This window comes from Dendrobates tinctorius, unplaced genomic scaffold (genome assembly GCF_039654945.1).
Source record: "Dendrobates tinctorius isolate UK_male_01 unplaced genomic scaffold, ASM3965494v1 ptg000367l, whole genome shotgun sequence".
NCBI lineage: Eukaryota > Metazoa > Chordata > Amphibia > Anura > Dendrobatidae > Dendrobates > Dendrobates tinctorius.
This window is the reverse complement of record NW_027362033.1, coordinates 2,186,917-2,207,203: the sequence shown is the minus strand read 5'-3', so window position 1 is coordinate 2,207,203 and position 20,287 is coordinate 2,186,917. Positions and strand designations below refer to the sequence as shown.

General features: G+C 52.5%; 1 protein-coding gene across 1 annotated transcript in view; it reads left to right on the top strand.

The window, feature by feature from the left end:
- The window catches only part of WDR54 (WD repeat domain 54), a 108,386-nt gene extending 88,345 nt beyond the window's left edge, over positions 1 to 20,041 (top strand). Inside the window, exon 11 of the transcript XR_012227321.1 lies at positions 19,559 to 20,041. The gene's annotated coding sequence lies outside the window, so the exon portion shown is untranslated. The remainder of the gene's footprint in view (positions 1 to 19,558) is intronic.
- Positions 20,042 to 20,287: the final 246 nt, after the last annotated feature.

Sequence of the window (20,287 nt, the reverse complement as noted above, 5' to 3'; positions counted from 1 at the left end):
ATATCAGTAGAGTGGACAATATCAGAGCACATTTTCTCAGTTGCCATACGTTACATCAGGGAGAATGGAGGCTCAATTATTGCATCTTCAGAAAGATAGTGGAATTGTAGGGGCTCCCGAAAATAGACCTGTTCGCTACCAGCTCCAACAGACAAGTCAGAAGGTTTGCCTTTCTGAGCAGAGCGGACCAGCCGGAGATGGCGACTCCCTCCAGTCCCCTTGGCCTTTCCATCTGGCATATGCGTTTACTCTGATGGTGGTTCTCTCGGTCATCAGGAAGATCAGGGAGGAGAAGATGAGGGTGATCCTCATCGCTCTGTTTTGGCCGAAGAGGCCTTGGTTTTCATGGCTCAGAGCCATGTCCATATCTGACCCCTGGATCCTTCCATCAGATCCGGACCTGCTCTCTCAGGGCCCATTCCTTCATCTTCAAGTGAAGGGTCTACAATTGACAGCATGGAATTTGAGAGGCAGTTACTGAGACTAAGGGGTTCTCTGATGACCTGAGTAATACCCTTCTGCAGATTAGGAAAGAATCCACAACAAGAATATGAAGTAGGGTGTGGAGAAAATTCCTTAATTTTCATACTGGGGCATTCTCTAATGAGGTTCCTATTGCCGCCATTCTAGAGTTTCTGCAGGGGGGGGCGGGAGCTGGGTCTTTCAGTTAGCACACTAAAAGTTCACATTTCAGCTCTGGGAGCCCTCTATGGTCACAATATTGCAGGGGATAGGTGGGTTGTATGATTAATTTCAGCATGTCAGCGTAGCAACCCTGTGCACATTACTCCGTTACCTCCTTGGGACCTGAGCCTGGTCCTTGACGCCCTGACACGCCTTCCGTTTGAGCCGCTAGATTCTGTTTCTCTGAAGTATCATTGAAAACAGCCTTATTAGTTGCTTTAACATCTGCTAGGAGAGTGACATTCAGGCTCTAGCAATTGACCTTCCCTTCCTGTTAGTGTTTCAGGACAGGATAATTTTGAAGCCAGACTCTTCGTACTTCCCTAAGGTAGCTACCAGATTTCATAGAAGTCAGGAGATCATTCTTCCCTCCTTTTTTAACAATCCTTCTACTCCTGAGGAAGAGAGATTTCACACCTTAGATGTGAGGAGAGCTGTCCTGGGTTATATAGACAGAACTCGTCCCTGGAGGCAGAACAGGGCTTTGTTTGTGTCCTTTCAGGGCTACAGAAAGCGGTCTGGAGTCACAAAAAGCACCTTATCCCGGTGGATCAGAGATGCAATCTGTCTGGCACAGGCTGTGGCATCCTCCTGGGCTGAGAAGGCGGACGTTCCAAGTGATCTCATATGTAAGGCCGCAACATGGTCTTCAGCATCTACATTCTATAGTCACTATAGACTTCATTTGTCATCATCCTCTGACTTAGTTTTTGAGAAATCTGTCCTCAACATGGTGGTCCCTCCCAGGTGATGGTTCTCTGAAAGTCTATCAGTGGGTGCTGTCGTGGCGAAAAGAAAAAAACGGATTACTTACTGGTAATTGTCTTTTATGGAGTCCACAACAGCACCCACTCACTTCCCTCCCTTAGTTTTATGTGGGTGTATGTAGTTCACTCTGGGTAGTGGTTGTGTGTGTGTGTATATATATATATATATATATATATATATATATAGATGTTTGGGTACATTACATGTCTCGGTTTGGTGATTGACTAAATCTTGTTTGGCGGTTCCTCTCATTCTGTGTAATCCAACTGGGGAGGCGACGGGGACAGCCCCTTTTATTTCTGTAGGTTTCCTGTTCCCAGGGGCGGATCCCCTCTCTCGGTGGGTGCTGTCGTGGACTCCATAAAAGAAAATTACCGGTAAGTAATCTGGTTTTTCAGATCTCTTCATTAGGTGGAGTATCAAAATCTGAAGAGTCCCGTATTTATACACCTAAAAAAATATATATTTTTCCTGTATCAGCTGGAGATTACCACTAGAAGAGAAAATATATTCCAGCATCCAAATCTTCATACGAACACTCTTTATTGAGAGAGAGTTAAAGCATCGGGGGTCCAGAACGGGCTCTAACAAGCAAACTCGTTTCAGACCACAGTCTGTAGTCAGAGCATCTACTACTGTGAATTTGTGCGTGTCTTATGGCATATCTAGTGATGAGCGAGCACTAAAATGCTCGGGTGCTCGTTGCTCGGGTTGAGCAAATTGGAAAACTCAGATGCTCGACCCGAGCAACGAGCTGAATGTAAGTCTATGGGAAATGCGAGCATTTTTCCGGCGGCCCCCCGGCGGTCTGCAGAGGGACTAGAAATTGCAGAAATCGATGGGAACACTGCTGAAATGACATGGGAACCGCAGGGGGAGACCCCTGGAAGCATTTCTCTCTCCCAGGTCACTGCTGTGAACAATGTTGTCAGAGTCTAACACCACTTTTACAGGAACACAAAACATACAAAAATGAAACCAAAATGGATTTTCCTGGGAAATATGTTAAGGAACATCCTTTCCAGGATAATGACTTGTATATAAGGCAAAATAAATAACCAAAAGCAAAAATGTTCCTCCACCACTTGGGCTATGTTCACAAGTAGCGTTTTTGATGAGTTTTTCAGCTTTAGCATTGCTTTCAATCAAGACAAATGCATTCCCTGGGGAATGTCATTGTAACATTTTACAACCGTATCTGGCCATGTGGAGTGTGACACATCATCAGACACATCCTGTTTCATTTATGAAGGAGGGACTCTGAAAGTCACAAAGCCTATTTTTATAGGGTGCTCAGGCAGCCTTTACTATTCTTAGAGAGCCATCAGCCGGCTATGCTTTGTTGTTCCCATTATTAAGCAGTGGGTCTCCTATACTGTTTGCCTTTGCAGTGAGTGGCAGGGCTGCCCAAAATTTGGACGCACCCCAATAGCCCTTTGAAGAGGCGTACAGGAGGGCCTCCTGAAAACAATGTTCCCATTATTAAGAAGTGGGTCTCCCATACTGTTTGCCTATGCAGTGAATGCAAGGGCTGCCAAAACTTTTGAGCACACTGATATGTGATCCGTGTGACGGACAAAACACAGTTTGAAATATCTGGCCTGTTGGTAACTATTTTTTTTCAGCAAACTCGTGTCAATAACTTCGTTAAGACACTACAACAAAATTTAAATGGAGGTGTGACAGATAAACCCCAGTTTAAAATAGCTGGATTTCTAGCGCTGTAATATGGAAAGGATCTGGCTGTATTCTGCAGTGCCAACAAGCAAATGGAGCAGAAAAAAGGTGTCCTCTGGATTACTTTAAAAGCAGATTAAGATCCCCCAAAAAATTATTCCTGGCCCCTGATACCTGGAGCTATGTCTAGAAATATCTGTAATAGGCAGCAGCAGCAGACAGAACTGGAATGGATCCTCTTGCTATGTGCACTGAAGTCTGCCACATACACTGCCTGCCTAGCACTTATATCTATGCAGTGTGGTACAGCAAAGGCTGTAGTGCTGGATGGGAGATACATTTCTTCCAGCAGGTTAAAGTTTGGACAGGATTTTCCCTAAAGACAAGGACCTGCGATGATGTCACATGATCAGCCCATGTGATGTCGACCTCACCTGTGGGCGGGGTTATGGGCTATATAATAGAGGTTGGTATTTGGCACATGGTGAGTGTGTGTGGAAGATACAGGATCTTGGCTGGAGTTCGCCTGAATTTGTTAGCAGGATTACCTGTGCTGCAGAGCTATAGCAGCAAGACTCCAAACAACCCTGGGAACAGCACCTGACGGATGCCGCTGACCTGGCATCCACTTAGTTAAGCCAGTCCCATGCAAGGGTGAGTCTGGGACCAGTTGTTCTCCAAGCTGGAGCATGTTTATGTTTTCCGTTACTTTCTGTTAACCTGCTGTTTTTCAAAGTGACATTAAATCACTGAAATTGGACTTTAAGCCTGTGTGTTGCTTCGTTACAGCGGCCCTGCCATTGCCTACCAGAGCAAATCCCTACAATTGGTGGAGAATGCGGGCATACGCAGTGAGGCCGGGCTGTTTTTTGCTGATATTTTGCTCTGCACTCCAGCTTATGTCCTGGGTGAAAAGAGTGCCGCAGATCCAGGTGAGGAACTTTCTAGAAATGGAGACAACAGTAAAAATGCTTATAAAGGCCATGCTACAGCAGCAGCAGGCTACACAGACAACAGGAATTACCCGGGGAATCCATGATGTCAGGAAAGCGGTTCGTACAGCGGTTCCCAAAATGGAGAAGTCTGACGATGTTGAGACGTACCTAGAGATGTTTGAAGGAGTGGCTGAGAGGGAAAAATTACCCCAGGACCAGTGGGCAGAAATCATCTCTCCGTTTCTGGCCCCAGGACCGCAGAAAGCCTATATGGACTTACCCACTGAGCAAAGGGCGGACTACACGATCGTCAAGGGTGAGATACTGGCACGTCTTGGGGTAAATGTGTTAGTCCGGGCCCAACGGGTACACCAGTGGGAGGTTAACCCCTCCAAGCTGGCTCAGTCCCAGTATTATGACCTGGTGCACCTGTTAGAAAAGTGGTTGCCGCCTGAGGTATTGTCTCCCACGGCCATGCTGGACCGCATAGTGACTGATAAATTTTGGAGGGCTTTGCCCCACTCCCTCCAAACATGGGTCGGACTGGACTCCCCTACTAATGCCCTTCAGATGATAGACCTCATAGAGAGATATGAGGCTACCAAAGAACTACAGTGTGGGACTTCCTGGAAGGTATCAGGAAGGTTCCCTAAGTCTCCACCCCTGGCTAGGCGAGCAGAGCCCAGGAAGGCTGCTCAGGACTTATCTGGGGAAGTAAGGATCCCCATAATCGCTGGCAGTGGCAGGAACCAGGTCATATGAGAGCTGATTGCTCCCACCTGGCTGAGCCCATGGACAAAAACTTTGGGTACCGCCAGTCCCACTATGCCGAACCGATGTGTGCAATGGGCACCCCAAAGGTTCCTAATATTGAACATTTGTGTAAGGTTGAAGTGGAGGGCAGCCTGGCTGTGGCCTTACTGGACTCAGGGAGTCTCGTAACCCTGGTACGAGCCACCCTGGTACAAACCAGCGAGTATACTGGTCGGAAAATTGGGGTGTTGTATACATTGGGACCTGAAAGACTATCCTACCGCACTAGTGGTGATAAACACACCAGCGGGGAGGCAGTGTCACAAGGTGGGGGTTGTGATTAATTTGCATTATGAAGTGATAATTGGAAGAGACTTTCCTTTGTTTTCTGTGCTGTGGAAAACTGTTGTCCCACTCCCTGAACAGCTGCCGGCACCAGTGGCAACCAGGTGACATTCTCCAGAAGTAGGGCATGAACCTGGTGGCCCAGTGGAAGAAGTGCTGGCGGTAGGGCTAACCTTCCTTTCGGTGGAGGAGGGGATGAATCCTCCCATAGAAGTGTTGGCTGGAGAGGTGGAAGATTTGCCGCCGGCACCTGAAATGTCAGACTTAAATGTTTCAAGTGACAATTTTGGTACGGTGCAACTCAGAGACCCTACTTTGGCTAGAGACAGGGAGAATGTACAGTTTGTCAATGGGGTACAGATGTTTTTTCGGAGCTCCCTGGACGCACCTCCTTAATCCAACACGACATTGTCACAGAGCCACAGGCCAAAGTCTGAGTAAAGCCATATCAGGTGCCTGAGGCCTGGCAACAAGCCATCGCGGAGGAGGTAAAAACTATGCTGCAGTTAGGGGTCACTGAAGAGTCCCAAAGTGAGTGGGCCAGCCCAATAGTCCTAATACCCAAGCCTGATGGGACGCTAAGGTTCTGTAATGACTTTAGAAAACAAGGAAATTTCAAAATTTGATGCCTACCCCATGCCCCGGGTCGATGAGTTGATAGAGCGGTTTGGGCAGGCACGATATTTTTCAACCCTGACCTCACAAAAGGTTATTGGCAGGTACCCCTAACAGAGGCGGCCAGGGAAAAAACAACGTTTGTAACACCCGAGGGGCTGTTTCAATATAAAGTATTACCCTTTGGGCTACATTGTGTGCCAGCAACATTCCAGTGGTTAATGGATATTGTTCTTCGTCCCCCTCGCCGTTATGCCTCAGCCTATCTAGACTATATTGTGTACAGCACCGACTGGGAAAGTCACTTATCAAAAGTACAGGCGGTAATAGATTCCTTGCGACAAGCAGGGTTAACTGCCAACCCAAAGAAGTGTTCCATAGGGTTGGAGGAAGCCCGGTACTTGGGTTACGTCATTGTGAGAGGAGTCCTCAAACTCCAAGTAAACAATGTGGAGGCAATCCAGAACTGGCCCCATCCCCTCACAACAAAACAGGTGAAAGCCTTTTTAGGTTTAGTGGGTTATTACAGACGGTTTATTCCCAACTTTGCAACCCTGTCGGCTCCTTTAACAGACTGCTTGAAAGGGAGGAAGTCTGTGATGGTCCACTGGAATGATCCGATAGAGGAGGCCTTTGTAAAGCTAAAATTGGTACTGTGTGGTACACCAGTTCTGATTACACCTGATTTCAAAAGAGAGTTCATTGTGCAGAGTGATGCCTGTGAGATAGGGCTCGGTGCTGTGCTGTCTCAGGAGGTTAACGGGGCAGAGCATCCCGTTAGTTTCCTAAGCCGGAAGCTTACCCCAGCCGAAACCAGGTACAGTATTGTGGAAAGAGAGCGCCTGGTCATTAAGTGGGCACTTGAGTCATTGCGCTATTATTTGCTGGGGAGATTGTTTCGTTTGGTGACAGATCATTCCCCTCTTACATGGATGAGTCAAGCTAAAGAGAGGAATGCACGAGTCACCAGGTGGTTTCTGTCCCTGCAAAATGTTAGTTTTTCAGTAGAACATCAGGCAGGCAGACTGCAGTGGAATGCAGATGCCCTGTCCAGAGTTCACTGTTTGTCATGTGTCCACCCCCCTAGGGTTGAACAAAGGAGGGAGGTATGTGGTACAGCAAAGGGTGTTTTGCTGGATGGGAGATACATTTCTCCCAGCAGGTTAAAGTTTGGACGGGATTTTCCCTAAAGACAATGCGATGATGTCATGGTCACGTGATCTGATCAGCCCATGTGATGTCGACCTCACCTGTGGATGGGGTTATGGGCTATATAATGGAGGTTGGTATTTGGCACATGGTGAGTGTGTGTGGAAGATACAAGAACTTGGCTGGAGTTCGCCTGAATTTGTTTGCTCGACTATAGCAGCAAGACTCCAAACAACCCTGGGAATGGCACCTGGCGGATGCCGCTGACCTTGCAGCCGCTTAGTTAAGTCCATCCCATGTAAGGATAATTCTGGGACCAGTGGTTCTCCAAGCTGGAGCATGTTTATGTTTTCTGTTACTTTCTGCTAACCTGCTGTTTTTCAAAGTGACAATAAACCACTGAAGTTGGACTTTAAGCCTGTGTGTTCTCGTTACTGCGGACCTGCCATCGCCTACCAGAGCAAATCCCTACAGCAGCTTTATTAGTCCTCAGAAGGGCTGTTAGTTTAGATGGATATGTGTATTATATATGTATATCCACACTAAGTACGAAGCAAACAAATCTCTCCCTAACTCAGCAGCAACTCTCCCTACACTGCCTGATTCAGGAGCTGACTGTGACGAGCAGGGCGGCGTCCAGTCTACTGTAGACTTGATGGCGCTGTGCGGCCAGCCAATCACTGTAATGCCACAACCAACATTGCTTCGGCATTACACTGTGTGGCAGACAATCCCTGCATGTTCATTAGATCTCTAAAGAGCACCAAACATGCAGAGTGGAGACCCAAGCTCCTGGCGAGCAACCCAGGAAACACTCGGGAAGCTCCAAGCATCTCGAGCAGCGAGATGGTCAGGCTAGCACCGAGTAGTGGCGAGCATGCTTGCTGATCACTAGTCATATCCCGAAATTTACATGATCCAACAGAAACAATCACGGAAAAGGAAATATCAGAAGAAAAAAGGATCAGGACCAATCAGGGGAAAAAAGGAACAGGACCAATCATGAAAAAAGTAACAATCAGTCACGGAAAAGGAACAGGACCAATCATGGAAGATCTACTCCCTACAGACTAGATCACCTTTGGCCATAAATATTAATCAGGACATCATCTACCTCTATGAAGAAATTAAGAAATGTTTCTATTTTACCTATATTAAAATATACTTCTTATATATTTTTTCGGGGTATTATTATGTCTTTCATGTCTTAATACATTTGTGCTATTTTCCCTTTCCATGATTGATCATGTTCCTTTTCCGAGATTAGTCCTGTTCCTTTTTTGTGATTGGTCCTGTTCATTTTCCCTGAATGGTCCGGTTACTTTTCCGTGATTGGTCTTGTTCCTTTTACCTGATTGAGCCTGTTCCTTTTCCGTGACTGGTCTTGTTCCTTTTACCTGATTGACCCTGTTCCTTTTCCGTGATTGGTCCTGTTCATTTTCCCTGAATGGTCCGGTTCCTTTTCCGTGATTGGTCTTGTTCCTTTTACCTGATTGACCCTGTTCCTTTTCCGTGATTGGTCCTGTTCATTTTCCCTGAATGGTCCGGTTCCTTTTCCGTGATTGGTCTTGTTCCTTTTACCTGATTGAGCCTGTTCCTTTTCCGTGATTGGTCTTGTTCCTTTTACGTGATTGACCCTGTTCCTTTTCCGTGATTGGTCCTGTTCATTTTCCCTGAATGGTCCGGTTCCTTTTCCGTGATTGGTCTTGTTCCTTTTACCTGATTGAGCCTGTTCCTTTTCCGTGATTGGTCTTGTTCCTTTTACGTGATTGACCCTGTTCCTTTTCCGTGATTGGTCCTGTTCATTTTCCCTGAATGGTCCGGTTCCTTTTCCGTGATTGGTCTTGTTCCTTTTACCTGATTGAGCCTGTTCCTTTTCCGTGACTGGTCTTGTTCCTTTTACGTGATTGACCCTGTTCCTTTTCCGTGATTGGTCCTGTTCATTTTCCCTGAATGGTCCGGTTCCTTTTCCGTGACTGGTCTTGTTCCTTTTACCTGATTGATCCTGTTCCTTTTCTGTGATTGGTCCTGATCCTTTCCCATGACTGGTTCTGTTTTTCTTTTCCATGATTGATCCTATTTTTCTTTTCCGTGACTGGTCTTGTTCATTTTCCCTGATTGGTCTTGCTCCTTTTCCGTGATTGGTCCTGTTCCTTTTCCGTGATAGGTCCTGTTCCTTTTCCGTGATTGGTCTTGTTCCTTTTACCTGATTGACCCTGTTTCTTTTCCGTGATTGGTCCTGTTCCTTTTCTGTGATTGGTTCTGTTTTTCTTTTCCATCATTGGTCTTATTCCTTTTACCTGATTGGTCCTGTTCCTTTTCTGTGATTGGTTCTGTTCTTTTTCCCTAATTGGTCCTGTTCCTTTTTCCGTGATTGGTCCTGTTCTTTTTTTCTGTGATTGGTCCTGTTCCTTTTCCCTGATTGGTCCTGTTCCTTTTCTGTGATTGGTTCTGTTTTTCTTTTCCATGATTGATCCTATTTTTCTTTTCCCTGATTGGTCTTGTTCCTTTTACCTGATTGGTCCTGTTCCTTTTCTGTGATTGGTTCTGTTTTTCTTTTCCATGATTGATCCTATTTTTCTTTTCCCTGATTGGTCTTGTTCCTTTTACCTGATTTGGTCCTGTTCCTTTTCTGTGATTGGTTCTGTGCTTTTTCCCTGATTGGTCCTGTTCCTTTTCCGTGATTGGTCCTGTTATTTTTTTCTGTGACTGGTTCTGTTCCTTTTCCGTGATTGGTCCTGTTCTTTTTTTCTGTGACTGGTCCTGTTCCTTTTCCCTGATTGGTCCTGTTGAATCATGTACATTTCAGGATATCACATAATTCACAGTATTACATGCTATAAATAAAGACAGCAGTCTGAAGCGCGTTTGCCTTTTAGAGCTGGTCCTGGATCCGCAATTTTTTTAATTAAATAAAGCGTATATTTTAGGAAGATTTGGATGTTGGAATATTTTTTTCTCTGATTGTTTACTGTGGTGCCGCAGGTTTCCGTGCATCAATCCTTCATATATGGGTGAGCTGACATTTTTTCCCCTTCCTTTTCTTCATTATCTCTAGCGGACTGGTGAACCTGCTGCCATGTGGTCCTCTATAGTCAGGTGGTCCATATACCCTTGCCCTCACCACTGACTGGCAGCTTTGTGCCTATGCACAGTGTACACAGAGCTGTCATACAGAGCGTCGCATTTAGAGAACGGCTATTTCTGCAGCAGAGAAAATGGATTTTACTAAAACTGCAGCAAGCAGGCCTTTAAGTGGCACATCGCTGGAATCAGGGTCTCTGTCTCTACATCGTGCTGCTCTCATATGGAGCAGCAAAATCCTGCTGACAGATTCCAAGTCCTTCATACATATCGAGTCAGCTGAATCTAACTCTTGATAGGTTTTGGAAGTAAAAAGTCAGCAGCTTGAACTTTATCTGGACGTTTTTGTCTCCCCGGGGAGGGTCCACAAGTCTGCTACGTTGCCCTGGTCCTGCTCAGAGAATTAATGTGGTCTTCTGTCTCTCTACTGATGCTCAGGTCTTTACTTGTCATTGGGCCATCTCCAGCCTCACAAATCCCCGGTCAAACAATTGTTTTTGTGGGTGGAGGTCTGGACTCATTTTAGGTGAAATGTTATCCTTCGTGTTATTAATGGAATTGTGCGAATATCAACTCTAAGCCACCGTAATCGGCAAGAATTTGGATAAAATTCTAACTTCAGGTTCAAAAATCCATGGCCTGCGGTGGGACCACCAGCAGCGGTGGGGGCAACCTCTGTGGACGGCAGTACCTCTATAGAAATGGACACTGGGGAGGCCGTCACCCACCCTCATTCTCCACAGTCCTTCATGAAGATTTGGAGGACTTTGTTTACAAGTGGGACCACTCTTGCAGGCTGGGGTCACACTGGGGTGTGGGGGTCACTCTTGCAGGCTGGGGTCACACTGGGGTGTGGGGGTCACTCTTGCAGGCTGGGGTCACTCTGGGGTGTGGGGGTCACTCTTGCAGGCTGGGGTCACACTGGGGTGTGGGGGTCACTCTTGCAGGCTGGGGTCACTCTGGGGTGTGGGGGTCACTCTTGCAGGCTGAGGTCACTTTGGGGTGTGGGGGTCACTCTTGCAGGCTGGGGTCACTCTGGGGTGTGGGGGTCACTCTTGCAGGCTGGGGTCACACTGGGGTGTGGGGGTCACTCTTGCAGGCTGGGGTCACTCTGGGGTGTGGGGGTCACTCTTGCAGGCTGGGGTCACACTGGGGTGTGGGGGTCACTCTTGCAGGCTGGGGTCACTCTGGGGTGTGGGGGTCACTCTTGCAGGCTGAGGTCACTCTGGGGGGTGGGGGTCACTCTGGGGTGTGGGGGTCACTCTTGCAGGCTGGGGTCACTCTGGGGTGTGGGGGTCACTCTTGAAGGCTGAGGTCACTCTGGGATGTGGGGGTCACTCTGGGTCGTGGGGGTCACTCTTGTAGGTTGGGGTCACTCTGGGGTGTGGGGGTCACTTGCAGGCTGAGGTCACTCTGGGGGGTGGGGGTCACTCTGGGGTGTGGGGGTCACTCTTGCAGGCTGGGGTCACTCTGGGGTGTGGGGATCACTCTGGGGTGTTGAGGTCACTCTTGCAGGCTGGGGTGTGGGGGTCACTCTAGGGTGTGGGGGTCACTCTTGCAGGCTGGGGTCACTCTGGGGTGTGGGGGTCACTCTTGCAGGTTGGGGTCACTGGGGTGTGGGGGTCACTCTTGCAGGCTGGGGTCACTGGGGTGTGGGGGTCACTCTTGCAGGTTGGGGTCACTCTGGGGTGTGGGGGTCACTCTTGCAGGTTGGGGTTACTCTGGGGTGTGGGGGTCACTCCTCCAGGCTGAGGTCACTCTGGGGTGTGGGGGTCACTCTTGCAGGTTGGGGTCACTCTGGGGTGTGAGGGTCACTCTTGCAGGTTGGGGTCACTCTGGCACTCTGGAGTATAGGGGTCACTCTTGCAGGGTGGGGTCACTCGGGTGTGGGGGTCACTCTTGCAGGTTGGGGTCACTCTGGGGTGTGGGGGTCACTCTTGCAGGATGGGGTCACTCTGGGGTGTGGGGGTCACTCTTGCAGGTTGGGGTCACTCTGGGGTGTGGGGGGGTCACTCTTCCAGGCTGAGGTCACTCTGGGGTGTGGGTGTCACTCTGGGGTGTGGGTGTCACTCTTGCAGGTTGGGGTCACTCTGGGGTGTGGGGGTCACTCTGGGGTGTGGGGGTCACTTGCAGGTTGGGGTCACTCTGGGGTGTGGGGGTCACTCTTGAAGGTTGGGGTTACTCTGGGGTGTGGGGGTCACTCTTCCAGGCTGAGGTCACTCTGGGGTGTGGGGGTCACTCTTGCAGGTTGGGGTCACTCTGGGGTGTGAGGGTCACTCTTGCAGGTTGGGGTTACTCTGGCACTCTGGGGTGTAGGGGTCACTCTTGCAGGTTGGGGTCACTCTGGGGTGTGGGGGTCACTCTTCCAGGCTGAGGTCACTCTGGGGTGTGGGGGTCACTCTTGCAGGTTGGGGTCACTCTGGGGTGTGGGGGTCACTCTTGCAGGTTGGGGTCACTCTGGGGTGTGGGTGTCACTCTGGGGTGTGGGGGTCACTCTTGCAGGTTGGGGTCACTCTGGGGTGTGGAGGTCACTCTTGCAGGTTGGGGTCACTCTGGGGTGTGGGGGGGTCACTCTTCCAGGCTGAGGTCACTCTGGGGTGTGGGGGTCACTCTTGCAGGTTGGGGTCACTCTGGGGTGTGGGGGTCACTCTTGCAGGTTGGGGTCACTCTGGGGTGTGGGGGTCACTCTTGCAGGTTGGGGTCACTCTGGGGTGTGGGGGGGTCACTCTTCCAGACTGAGGTCACTCTGGGGTGTGGGGGTCACTCTTGCAGGTTGGGGTCACTCTGGGGTGTGAGGGTCACTCTTGCAGGTTGGGGTCACTCTGGCACTCTGGGGTATAGGGATCACTCTTGCAGGGTGGGGTCACTCTGGGGTGTGGGGGTCACTCTTCCAGGCTGAGGTCACTCTGGGGTGTGGGGGTCACTCTTGCAGGTTGGGGTCACTCTGGGGTGTGGGGGTCACTCTTGCAGGATGGGGTAACTCTGGGGTGTGGGGGTCACTCTTGCAGGTTGGGGTCACTCTGGGGTGTGGGTGTCACTCTGGGGTGTGTGTGTCACTCTTGCAGGTTGGGGTCACTCTGGGGTGTGGGGGTCACTCTGGGGTGTGGGGGTCACTTGCAGGTTGGGGTCACTCGGGTGTGGGAGTCACTCTTGCAGGTTGGGGTCACTCTGGGGTGTGGGGGTCACTCTTGCAGGTTGGGGTCACTCTGGGGTGTGGGGGTCACTCTTGCAGGTTGGGGGTCACTCTGGGGTGTGGGGGGGTCACTCTTCCAGACTGAGGTCACTCTGGGGTGTGGGGGTCACTCTTGCAGGCTGGGGTCACTCGGGTGTGGGGGTCACTCTTGCAGGTTGGGGTCACTCTGGGGTGTGGGGGTCACTCTGGGGTGTGGGGGTCACTTGCAGGTTGGGGTCACTCTGGGGTGTGGGGGTCACTCTTGCAGGTTGGGGTTACTCTGGGGTGTGGGGGTCACTCTTCCAGGCTGAGGTCACTCTGGGGTGTGGGGGTCACTCTTGCAGGTTGGGGTCACTCTGGGGTGTGAGGGTCACTCTTGCAGGTTGGGGTCACTCTGGCACTCTGGGGTATAGGGGTCACTCTTGCAGGGTGGGGTCACTCTGGGGTGTGGGGGTCACTCTTCCAGGCTGAGGTCACTCTGGGGTGTGGGGGTCACTCTTCCAGGCTGAGGTCACTCTGGGGTGTGGGGGTCACTCTTGCAGGTTGGGGTCACTGGGGTGTGGGGGTCACTCTTGCAGGTTGGGGTTACTCTGGGGTGTGGGGGTCACTCTTCCAGGCTGAGGTCACTCTGGGGTGTGGGGGTCACTCTTGCAGGTTGGGGTCACTCTGGGGTGTGAGGGTCACTCTTGCAGGTTGGGGTCACTCTGGCACTCTGGGGTATAGGGGTCACTCTTGCAGGGTGGGGTCACTCTGGGGTGTGGGGGTCACTCTTCCAGGCTGAGGTCACTCTGGGGTGTGGGGGTCACTCTTGCAGGTTGGGGTCACTCTGGGGTGTGGGGGTCACTCTTGCAGGATGGGGTCACTCTGGGGTGTGGGGGTCACTCTTGCAGGTTGGGGTCACTGGGGTGTGGGTGTCACTCTGGGGTGTGGGTGTCACTCTTGCAGGTTGGGGTCACTCTGGGGTGTGGGGGTCACTCTGGGGTGTGGGGGTCACTTGCAGGTTGGGGTCACTCGGGTGTGGTAGTCACTCTTGCAGGTTGGGGTCACTCTGGGGTGTGGGGGTCACTCTTGCAGGTTGGGGTCACTCAGGTGTGGGGGTCACTTTTCCAGGCTGAGGTCACACTGGGGTGTGGGGGTCACTCTTGCAGGTTGGGGTCACTCTGGGGTGTGGGGGTCACTCTTCCAGGCTGAGGTCACTCTGGGGTGTGGGGGTCACTCTTGCAGGTTGGGGTCACTCTGGGGTGTGGGGGTCACTTTTCCAGGCTGAGGTCACACTGGGGTGTGGGGGTCACTCTTGCAGGTTGGGGTCACTCTGGGGTGTGGGGGTCACTCTTCCAGGCTGAGGTCACTCTGGGGTGTGGGGGTCACTCTTGCAGGTTGGGGTCACTCTGGGGTGTGGGTGTCACTCTGGGGTGTGGGTGTCACTCTTGCAGGTTGGGGTCACTCTGGGGTGTGGGGGTCACTCTGGGGTGTGGGGGTCACTTGCAGGTTGGGGTCACTCGGGTGTGGGAGTCGCTCTTGCAGGTTGGGGTCACTCTGGGGTGTGGGGGTCACTCTTGCAGGTTGGGGTCACTCGGGTGTGGGGGTCACTTTTCCAGGCTGAGGTCACACTGGGGTGTGGGGGTCACTCTTGCAGGTTGGGGTCACTCTGGGGTGTGGGGGTCACTCTTCCAGGCTGAGATCACTCTGGGGTGTGGGGGTCACTCTTGCAGGTTGGGGTCACTCTGGGGTGTGGGGGTCACTCTTGCAGGTTGGGGTCACTCTGGGGTGTGGGGGTCACTCTTGCAGGTTAGGGTCACTCTGGGGTGTGGAGGGGTCACTTTTCCAGGCTGAGGTCACTCTGGGTTGTGGGGGTCACTCTGGGGTGTGGGGGTCACTCTGGGGTGTGGTGGTTACTCTTGCAGGCTGGGGTCACTCTGGGGTGTGGGGGTCACTCTTGCAGGCTGGGGTGTGGGGGTCACTGGCGTGTGGGGGTCACTCTTGCAGCCTGGGGTCACTCTGGGGTGTGGGGGTCACTCTTGCAGGATGGGGTCACTCTTGGGTGTGGGGGTCACTCTTGCAGGCTGGGGTCACTCTGGGGTGTTGGGGTCACTCTTGCAGGCTGAGGTCACTCTGGGGGGTGGGGGTCACTCTTGCAGGCTGGGGTCACTGGGGTGTGAGGGTCACTCTGGGGTGTGGGGGTCACTCTTCCAGGCTGAGGTCACTCTGGGGTGTGGGTGTCACTCTTGCAGGTTGGGGTCACTCTGGGATGTGGGGGTCACTTCCAGGCTGAGGTCACTCTGGGGTGTGCGGGTCACTCTTGCAGGTTGGGGTCACTGTGGGGTGTGGGGGTCACTCTTGCAGGCTGAGGTCACTCTGAGGTGTGGGGGTCACTCTTCCAGGCTGAGGTCACTGTGGGGTGTGGGGGTCACTCTTGCAGGTTGGGGTCACTCTGGGGTGTTGGGGGTCACTCTTCCAGGCTGAGGTCACTCTGGGGTGTGGGGGTCACTCTTGCTGGATGGGGTCACTCTTGGGTGTGGGGGTCACTCTTGCAGGCTGGGGTCACTCTGGGGTGTGGGGGTTACTCTTGCAGGTTGGGGGTCACTCTGGGGTGTGGGGGTCACTCTTCCAGGCTGAGGTCACTCTGAGGTGTGGGGGTCACTCTTGCAGGTTGGGGTCACTCTGGGGTGTGGGGGGTCACTCTTCCAGGCTGAGGTCACTCTGGGGTGTGGGGGTCACTCTTGCAGGCTGGGGTGTGGAGGTCACTCTGGGGTGTGGGGGTCACTCTTGCAGGTTGGGGTCACTCTGGGGTGTGGGGGTCACTCTTGCAGGCTGAGGTCACTCTGGGGTGTGGGGGTCACTCTTGCAGGTTGGGGTCACTCTGGGGTGTTGGGGTCACTTCCAGGCTGAGGTCACTCTGGGGTGTGGGGGTCACTCTTGCAGGTTGGGGTCACTCTGGGGTGTGGGGGTCACTCTTGCAGGTTGGGGTCACTGGGGTGTGGGGGTCACTCTTGCAGGCTGAGGTCACTCTGGGGTGTGGGGGTCACTCTTGCAGGTTGGCGTCACTGTGGGGTGTGGGGGTCACTCTTGCAGGCTGAGGTCACTCTGGGGTGTGGGGGTCACTCTTCCAGGCTGAGGTCACTGTGGGGGGTCACTCTTGCAGGTTGGGGTCACTCTGGGGTGTTGGGGTCACTTCCAAGCTGAGGTCACTCTGGGGTGTGGGGGTCACTCTTGCAGGATGGGGTCACTCTGGGGTGTGGGGGTCACTCTTGCAGGTTGGGGTCACTCTGGGGTGTGGGGGTCACTCTTGCAGGTTGGGGTCACTCTGGGGTGTGGGGGTCACTCTTGCAGGCTGAGGTCACTCTGGGGTGTGGGGGTCACTCTTGCAGGTTGGGGTCACTCTGGGGTGTTGGGGTCACTTCCAGGCTGAGGTCACTCTGGGGTGTGGGGGTCACTCTTGCAGGTTGGGGTCACTCTGGGGTGTGGGGGTCACTCTTGCAGGCTGAGGTCACTCTGGGGTGTGGGGGTCACTCTTGCAGGTTGGGGTCACTCTGGGGTGTTGGGGTCACTTCCAGGCTGAGGTCACTCTGGGGTGTGGGGGTCACTCTTGCAGGTTGGGGTCACTCTGGGGTGTGGGGGTCACTCTTGCAGGTTGGGGTCACTGGGGTGTGGGGGTCACTCTTGCAGGCTGAGGTCACTCTGGGGTGTGGGGGTCACTCTTGCAGGTTGGCGTCACTGTGGGGTGTGGGGGTCACTCTTGCAGGCTGAGGTCACTCTGGGGTGTGGGGGTCACTCTTCCAGGCTGAGGTCACTGTGGGGGGTCACTCTTGCAGGTTGGGGTCACTCTGGGGTGTTGGGGTCACTTCCAGGCTGAGGTCACTCTGGGGTGTGGGGGTCACTCTTGCAGGATGGGGTCACTCTGGGGTGTGGGGGTCACTCTTGCAGGTTGGGGTCACTCTGGGGTGTGGGGGTCATTCTGGGGTGTGGGGGTCACTCTTCCAGGCTGAGGTCACTCTGGGGTGTGGGTGTCACTCTTGCAGGTTGGGGTCACTCTGGGGTGTGGGGGGTCACTCTTGCAGGTTGGGGTCACTCTGGGGTGTGGGGGTCACTCTTGCAGGTTGGGGTCACTCTGGGGTGTGGGGGTCACTCTTGCAGGTTGGGGTCACTGGGGTGTGGGGGTCACTCTTGCAGGCTGAGGTCACTCTGGGGTGTGGGGGTCACTCTTGCAGGTTGGCGTCACTGTGGGGTGTGGGGGTCACTCTTGCAGGCTGAGGTCACTCTGGGGTGTGGGGGTCACTCTTCCAGGCTGAGGTCACTGTGGGGGGTCACTCTTGCAGGTTGGGGTCACTCTGGGGTGTTGGGGTCACTTCCAGGCTGAGGTCACTCTGGGGTGTGGGGGTCACTCTTGCAGGTTGGGGTCACTCTGGGGTGTGGGGGTCATTCTGGGGTGTGGGGGTCACTCTTCCAGGCTGAGGTCACTCTGGGGTGTGGGGGTCACTCTTGCAGGTTGGGGTCACTCTGGGGTGTGGGGGTCACTCTTGCAGGCTGAGGTCACTCTGGGGTGTGGGGGTCACTCTTGCAGGTAGGGGTCACTCTGGGGTGTTGGGGTCACTTCCAGGCTGAGGTCACTCTGGGGTGTGGGGGTCACTCTTGCAGGTTGGGGTCACTGGGGTGTGGGGGTCACTCTTGCAGGCTGAGGTCACTCTGGGGTGTAGGGGTCACTCTTGCAGGTTGGCGTCACTGTGGGGTGTGGGGGTCACTCTTGCAGGCTGAGGTCACTCTGGGGTGTGGGGGTCACTCTTCCAGGCTGAGGTCACTGTGGGGGGTCACTCTTGCAGGTTGGGGTCACTCTGGGGTGTTGGGGTCACTTCCAGGCTGAGGTTACTCTGGGGTGTGGGGGTCACTCTTGCAGGATGGGGTCACTCTGGGGTGTGGGGGTCACTCTTGCAGGTTGGGGTCACTCTGGGGTGTGGGGGTCATTCTGGGGTGTGGGGGTCACTCTTCCAGGCTGAGGTCACTCTGGGGTGTGGGGGTCACTCTTGCAGGTTGGGGTCACTCTGGGGTGTGGGGGTCACTCTTGCAGGTTGGGGTCACTCTGGGGTGTGGGGGTCACTCTTGCAGGTCGGGGTGATTCGAGCACTTCTGTTTCTGGGTAGCACATTTGTAAGGATATCAGCTTCCCTCTCACTCCATTATTGTGGACCTCCACCACCCGCGCAGCTCTGGACTCCGGCTCCATCCAATATTTAATTACAGCATAGCTGAAGGCCTCCTCGCCATCGCCGAGTGCAGGCGGCTCATGTACCACAATGCTTATCTTGTGCTATTTATATAGTTTTGTGCATGTTGGGCAAATGTCCCATTCATAATCATCAACACCAACAACAATAAATTCTCAACAGCGATTCTCATAAACTTATCAACATTTATGGCTGCAAGTGATTGATGGTATCATCCAGTTACCCCTCTCCTGCCAAGAGCTCGTGAAGAAGAGGTACGGTGAGGCACCAGCTTTGGACCCTTCAATCTCTCTGAATAAGACCAGTTGGTACAGACAAAAAGTGTACGTGGGTTTTATCTGTCACAGTGTCTTGCAAAAGTATTCATACCCATGAAATTTTCCATATTATTTTCCTGTAACACCAAGATAAAGTAGAAAGTATTTGTGAAGTGTAAAGGAAATGATACAGGGTTTTCTAATTATAAGAAAAAATATATATCTGGAAATTATGAGGTGCATTTGTATTCAGCCCCCTTGTAGTCTGATACCCCTAAATAAAATCCTGACGAATCGCCTCCAGAATATAAGTGTTACACCCGGTCTCCGTCCTGGCGCTGCCTCCAGAATATAAGTGTTACACCCGGTCCCCGTCCTGGCGCTGCGTCCAGGTCTGCCGCTGTTACACCCGGTCCCCGTCCTGGCGCTGCGCCCAGGTCTGCCGCTGTTAAACAGGCCCCCGTCTTGGCGCTGCGCCCAGGTCTGCCGCTGTTACACCCGGCCCCCGTCCTGGCACTGCGTCCAGGTCTGCCGCTGTTACACCTGGCCCCCGTCCTGGCCTGCCGCTGCTCTCCGTTCTGGGCACTCACCTCGAGCCTCTCATGCTGCTGCTCAGTGTTCTGTCCTCCCTCCTGCCTCCTCCTCCTGGCGTCCTGTGAGGAGATCTGTAGCTAAGGCTATTAGGGCACGCCCGCCCGCCCTCTTGCCTTCTTAAAGGGGCGGCGTGCATTATTCAAAAAATGCAATCAACCAATGGCAGCGCACTGGCTGCTATTTCTGGCCTCTCCTCCATAGGGAGAGCACCGAGTATCTATCATTGCTACATCCGGTTCTCATGCTAACCTGTCTGCACTGCATCTGCAGTCTATGTGCATTGTCTAATGCTCTCTGTGTCCACAGCATATCAGTATCCTGTGTTACCTGGTTATGTCAGCAACTATCTGGACCTAAGCCATCCCATTCCGCCTACAGCAATCCGAGTCCAAGGACTGTGTGAAGGTCACTGGAACCAACTCCTTACCAACTAACCGGATCCAGGACCCAGCGCATCACGGACTCTGCTGTAACTCTTGTTATCCCTTTTGGTTCCGCTGGGACAGCTGCCACGTGTTCGGGGTCTAACTGGAGGTAGCACCTGTGTCCTCCGGGTATTCCATTCTGGCCCTGCCTGAGGGGCTTTACTACGGGTGCCCGGGGCTCACTAGTCACGCCCCCTTCAGAGCCCCCCAGACTGTGGTCCCGAGGTTCCACTTAAAAAATAAAAACGAATGTGAACTTCACCATCTCTGTCTCCGCTTCCATTCGTTACATTAAGTCAATAATGGGGAAAGCTAGCCAATGCCGTCAGGAAGATAAGTATGTGAATAATGCAAAACCTGAGGCTAAAAATAATTTTTGAACTTGAAAGTACTGTAAAAAAGCAAGGCAGAAATAGTATAATTATAGTCTATGTACAGCTTAAGGCAGTGTTCAGGTAAAATAAAAAGAGAGGAAAAGTGCAAAAGGATCATATTCTAAAAGAAAAGGAAAAAATAGGACCTGTGCGGCTTTTAATATAAGGATCAAAGTTCTAAGAGAAAAAGGGAGACTGTAAAAGGTCATAGCAAAAAGGGATCGGTTCCTCCATTT